This window comes from Typha angustifolia, chromosome 9, assembly GCF_048772165.1.
Source record: "Typha angustifolia cultivar Huaian chromosome 9, ASM4877216v1, whole genome shotgun sequence".
Taxonomy (NCBI): domain Eukaryota; kingdom Viridiplantae; phylum Streptophyta; class Magnoliopsida; order Poales; family Typhaceae; genus Typha; species Typha angustifolia.
In genome coordinates, this window is record NC_133247.1 from 6,584,943 (window position 1) to 6,591,795 (window position 6,853).

Here is a 6,853-nt window from a genome sequence, read left to right on the forward strand (position 1 = left end):
CAGTTATATCCAAAACAAAGGAAAAAAAATAACAGATGCTGAATTTCCCTTCACTTCTAAGTTTAGAGATTTCTGATATTTTTAGCTTTGCTTCACTTCGAAATAAGAGAAATTATAGCGAAGATGATAATTGTGCATGAATATTTTTTCAGAATGATTGATTTTTTTCAGTTTATTATGCTAATGAGACTATTTTAAATTCTTATTGTGAGAGAATTTTTAGAAATACAATATCAAATTTTATGAATAAGAAGATAAAGAAAAGTCTCCAAAAAGTTGATAAAATATCATTGATATGTGATCATTGAACTTCTAATCAAACAACCATATGTGCTTGACTGCGCATCACTTTGATCGCAATTACAAGCATGCATTATTAGTTCTACTGAATTACAACTACACACACTTGATTGCAACTTGGATTGAAAATTTTAGAATGAAATAAATCTAGAGTTAATTTCAATTCAAGAGAAAAATTATAATTTAAAATAAAATTTATTCATGTGAAATGTTGTGCGCATATTTTTAATTTGATGATACAAAAATAGATTGAAGGAAATTGATGGAGTGATGAATAACATTAGAGAGACAGTGAAAGACTTAAAGAAATCTCCTAATAGCTTTAATGGAAGATCTCTCAACTTGTAAGTGGTAAAAAGACAGTACTCTGTTGTAGGTTTTGGTTGATTAAAGTATCATCATAGAAACTATGTTTTTATCTCCCTCCTCTGGGATAATTCAATAAAATATATTAAGAAGCATCATCTCTATAGAGGATGCTTCTATTGACAGCACTTACTTTATATGAACGCTATCCCTTTGCTTCATTATATTTGATAAAATTACTGGACAATTTAGCTTGACTATAAAAAGAGGATTATATACTGATTTTCTTACTTAGTAAAACTCTACATATGATATGCTTGAACCTTCTTTCACTTATAAAATGGTGTTTATATCTATGTAGATAGACATGTCAATGACTGGTGGCTTCTTACTAAGGAATCATGGTGCAATTTTGAAAAAATTCAATAGATATTGTTAGTCATATATTGAGGAGGAGTCAAATTCTCACAATGGGTATAAAGACAATAGGACAACAGTGAGAAATAAAGTTTTGCAATACATTGATGACAATAACATCAATTATGGATCCAAGATTAAAAAGAAAGTTTGTTGAGTTCTTTTCCCAAAATTTATTGCATGAATAAGATTTTTGATGTTATTCGTTTAATTCAAAGTACTTACCTTTACTCTATATATGTGCTACCTTTACTCTATATATGTGAATGATTACTCAAATACCAAAGAATATGATTCTAGTATATCAAATATGGCTCCAATTATATCAAGGCTTCCATCTTCAAGTAACAAGAAACCTATGGGATCACTTTAGATTGCCTTTAATACCTGAGGGAGGTTTTAGATGACTATCATAGTATTCTGGCTTGCCAAAGTTTTCACCATAAGAGGTTTCTGGATGCTGAACTAGAAAAATATGAACTTAAGCTATTGAGCAGTGCTATAAGCCCACAAGAGGGGAGAAAAATAGATAGATTTTGATCCGAGATAATTTGATTAGGAGGAAGAGGCTTGGGACTAATTGTTATATTTGAAGTATAGATATGCAAAGATCTTTTACAGATTGTGGATATTTGACATATTTGGGGCAGGTTTCATCCTAAAGCATGATATTTGGACCAAAAGTATGTGTAGAGGTGTGGGGAATGATGATAAAAGGAATGGAGAGTTTGGATGACAGCTTATATTTGGTCCATGTGGATGGAAACAAATAGTAGAACTTTCATGAAATGCTAAGCCAAAACATGCAACCTGCTGAGCTAATACATCATATTAATAACATATTTATATTTATTTGTTGGGCAGGGAGTGATGAGATCCAGAAGAAAGCTCGGCTGCAAATTTATGGCCGACGCAAGGAGATTAATAAGATCGAATGTGAGCAATGACACTTGTTATGTCTTTTTTTGTTATTTGTTTTAATGTGGCATAACTGGATGTGAGAATTTACTTTGGATTACTATTCGTTTTAGTGGTGTTTTCTTGTTTGTTGGGTAGTGTGGTGTTATGATGTAAATATTATCAAAAGTAAAAGATAAAGAAACTCTTTAATTAAGCCTTATTTTAAAATAAGCATCATTATTATAGTATAGTAACTAAATAATAACTTATCTTATTCTAGATTCTAGTATACTAATTCAATATTTTCTCTCATCATATTCTATACAACTTTTAGAAACCAATTTATTAGTAACCTAAAATCTAATTTACCCTTTGAGATGATAGCACATAATTACTAGTTATACTAGCTACAGTTGTGACTTTCTTTCCCTCTCTTCTCTTTTCTTTCCAAAAATAATCGTGACTTCCATCATCTAGCCCAGCGTCGGGCTCTCCTATCCTCCGCACACCTCTCCTCCGACAAAGCATTTCACACACACTCTCCTTACAAGATCACACTTCTCTCATCTCTCCGATCAAGCAACAAAAGATAACTAAAATGATCCTTTCCAATCAATGAGCAACCAGTGAGGAGCGAAGCACCAAAGGTCGGCAAACCCGTCGTTTGCACCATCCACTCTTATTCATCTGTTCCAGTAGAAAATCTACTACCGCAACCTCCCACCAGCGTAAGTAATTTCATTTTGCGATTACCACTTCCATTGTTTTATGTTTATTTCCCTTCTATTTTCATGTATGAGAATATTCTTTTTTTTTTTTGAGATACTTTTCTATTCGTTAAGTGATATGCCTCGATGCTTGTTCTTTTTTGTGAATGAGAATTTATAACTATGCTTGCATGAATTTTTGGGTAGTTAATGCGGTCCCATAGTATGCAACGTAGACTTATTTTCTGTAGTATGAATTTGTAAGTATGTAGACATAAATTTTTTAGTGGTTAATATTGGCTTAGAGTATACAGCACGAATATTTATTATTACTTTAACATATGTAGTACGTCATTTTGTTACACACTTGTTGTTCTTAATTATATTAAAAATAGGGAGAACATGTCTAGGAAACATGAGTCTAGGTCTTTTAGCAAAAGGATTGACAATTGGACTAATGAGCAAAATTCAATTTTATTAGACCTACTTTATCAATAACATGATGGAGGGAGAAGGTCTAGTAAAAGCTATAGCAAAAATGGTCGAAAGAAAATAACAAAAAAGTACGTCGTAAGAACCGGTAGGGAATTAAATATCGAGCATCTAAAAAATAGATGAAAAATTGTCTGTGAAACTCATCGAAATCACAATGCTCATTTGGAGAGAAGGGGATAGAATTAGGATCACATTAATCATATCTTTCGCACCGTCTGATGAAGATTAGGATATGATGATAAAGGTATACAATGTACCATATATTTTAACACTATATATACACTATATATATGGTACTTCATATGTTTTCGCGTTTAATGCTGCATTGAATGAAAGGCCCAGGTCTTCAAATACACTTACATTGAAAATTATAAATTTGGAGGGTGATGATAATCTTCATATTTCCTCTACTACTAAAGAGAATAAGTACTAGCTCAAGTAAGTAAAGTGTAATAAGAGAGAAATTTCTCTCATCCTCTTCTGCTAGACATGGCCTTCCAAATAGCTTTAAATTAATAGGTAAGCTGTTTAAGTATAAATTGGAGAAGATCCAACATAAACGTAAGGTAAGTAAATAAGGGCAAGTGGAAAAATGCTTTTCAACTAGCTTATGAACTCCCAAAGTTGAATGATGACAAACAATATTTTTTTGCCAATGCTTTTAATGACGCGGGTTGTAGATCAATTTAGAAGGAACTTCATACTGCTCATGCATGCAACAAATGGGTGCATAACAAAATAGGACGAGAACCACTAATTATGCCACAAAATCCTTTCAATGTAGAGCTTATAACCATGAGAAATCTAGAGAGAAAATTTGATGACTACTTTGATTAAGTTTATACTAGTAGTCGTAGTTTAGGACATGAATGACCGAAAACAATTTTATTAATAATTTATTTTTATAATATGTCAGTTTTACAAAAGTTGTATTTTATATAGAGTATATGGATTATAATATGACTGATATAACATTAAACCTCTTTCCTTTTTTGTTTATTTTTATGTTGTAGACTTGAGTAAATGGAAATGTGTTATTCTAAGATAGAATATTTAGTGTGTTTGTGTATTTTATGTAACATTTATATGCCCATAATGACATGTACTATCAAAAAACTGGCATGCACTTGTACACACTAGTACGCACTAGCATACATAAACTCACATTGACGCATATATGTCCAACGGACTTCGAATAAAATCGCACTAAGAATCAAATTATTGTTCTTACTTTGGTCAACCATCTATTACTGACTTCTTTCTTTTCTTGTATTACTAAAATTATTAGTATGACCTCAAAGTGTTATACAAATAGGTTTGTTTTTATTTTGCTTTATCATTTTTACAATATTTGTTTATTTGGTCATTCTTATTTTAAATTGGCAATATAGGTATTTTTTTTGACATGAATGATTATAAAGTCATGACAATTATAGCATAGAAGGAACCCATTTAATTGGAACACCCTCTACCGTTTCACTATTGTCACCTTCTAGCCTAGACACATCTAATTCGGGTACCTTCGATGAATATCATTTTCATGATGACACATGGTAAGAAATTTCATTATCGTATACTCAATGCCACGTACCTACACCATATAAAACTAGACTATTTGGGGGTTGTGATCTTATTTTTAATATCCTAAATGACCATAACAATTGGCCCATTAATGACTTTCTAGTGAATTGTAGATTATTACACTTTTATGTCAAGAATTGAAACTAAGTGGAGCAATCAACAATATATGTATCTCATCAAATAAGAAATTAGCTATTTTTCTTGTATTTGGTTGTACATGGAGCCTTAGTAAATATTCTTACAAAGAAATACTAGTATTCTACTACTACCATTTGTTGTTACGTCAATAACTTTTCCAATGTTATTTGTTTCCTTTCAAGTAATTATATTCATGAATCACGCAATGACATTGAAGTACCCGAGATGATTAGTAGCAGTGATTTTTTCTCATACTTCACAGTTAGTTTTATTATATTTTGAATTTATTATTTTATTATATCTTCATATAAATATTATGAAATAATAATTTCTATTTTATTGCAAATATATAGAATGCTATAGGAGTAATAGATGTGATCTATATTCCTTCAGTTGTCCTTAAGGAGTTTTTGACAAGTACATGCTGTCGATAGGGCTATGTTGCCCAAAATGTCACGGTTGTTGTTAAATTCAATATGGAAGCATAGTTAAAAAATAGTTAGCACGTATTGTTGGAAGCTTAGTTAAGAAATAACTTTAGCATCCCATCTGGTTCGTTATTTATAAATTGCATAGAAGTATATATATTTTTTAATATTGAGTAAAACTGATTAGCAAGTATCATTGGAAGCACAGTTAAGAAATAACTTTAGTGTTTCATCCTAGTATGTTATTTATAAATTGCATGGATGTATATATATATATATATATAGTATTGAATAAACCATATGTAGGGAAATATTATCTGGTTGATGTCGGTTATGCAAACACAACTAATTTTTGGCACCATATAGAGAAATCGGATATCATTAGAGTGAGTATGGTAATACACAAAGTGCACATTACGAGCCTAGAGATATATTCAATCGTCATGCTTAACAAAATAATGTCATGGGAGGAACATTTAGTATACAGAAACAACGCTTCAAAATAACGTCTCTCTCATGCTGGATTACTACTTTCTTTCTCGTTGATAGAAACATTTGCTTTATTACAGGCTTCATAGGTGAGATGTCTTGCGAGCTTACAAAGAAATTGGTTTATTTTCTTTTTGACTAGATGTTTGATTTTCTATTTGTTCATAGACCTTGTCAATGACACGACGAACCAAGTTTTTTTTTCATTTTCTTGTTGGTTAGGGAAATCTTTCTCTCCAATCTTATTTTTCTCTTCAATGTCATCTTTCAATTTATCACTCTTATGCATGGGTTAAGCTTTTCCACTTACTTTTGAATATGAGTGAATAAGAAGGCTTACAAGTTACAACTTCCTTTACCCTCATTAGTTGTCCTCTCTAACCAACAATTTGACAATATGATAGACTTCTTTCAACAAAACCTCCGAGTCTATCTATTTTTATCCATATTATTTAATTCAAGCGCAACATATCTCCTTAATTTCTTGAATTCAGTAGCAATAATCTTTATTTTGTTTTGAAAAATATAGTAAACAAATATAAAAATGTATAGAGAGTGAATTAGCTACACTACGTATAAATGGATAATAAGTGTGGGCATATTCCTTTGCAATGCGAAGGAATCCTAATAACTGTAGATATAATTATATTTAATACCACCGATACACAGACATTATAAAAAATTCTGACAGAAAACAAAAACAAAATAATACCGCATCCTCCTCTTTTTGCATAGGAGGCTTTTCTTGAATGCTTAGCTTTTGACTTGTACCAACAATTTACTTCTGTAGCTGGGCGATCCAATACGCCAATGATCTTGTGCCGTATGCCAAGCTACGTAGTAAATAGCCTAAAATATAGAAACCGTAAGTTAAAATAGAAATTAAATAACATAATGTGGTGGATGGTAGGTCAAAATGTATCTCCCCTTTGATAGGAACATTTGTACAACGAAACAAGAGAGGAGAGTGGCTCAAGATCAGTTTCCTCTTAATGGTACGAAGAGAAGAACAAATGCTCTATTTGACTAATAGATACGACATTTTTGCTATATCTCCAAATCCTCTAGTCAGTTATGCAACTCCTTTTAACA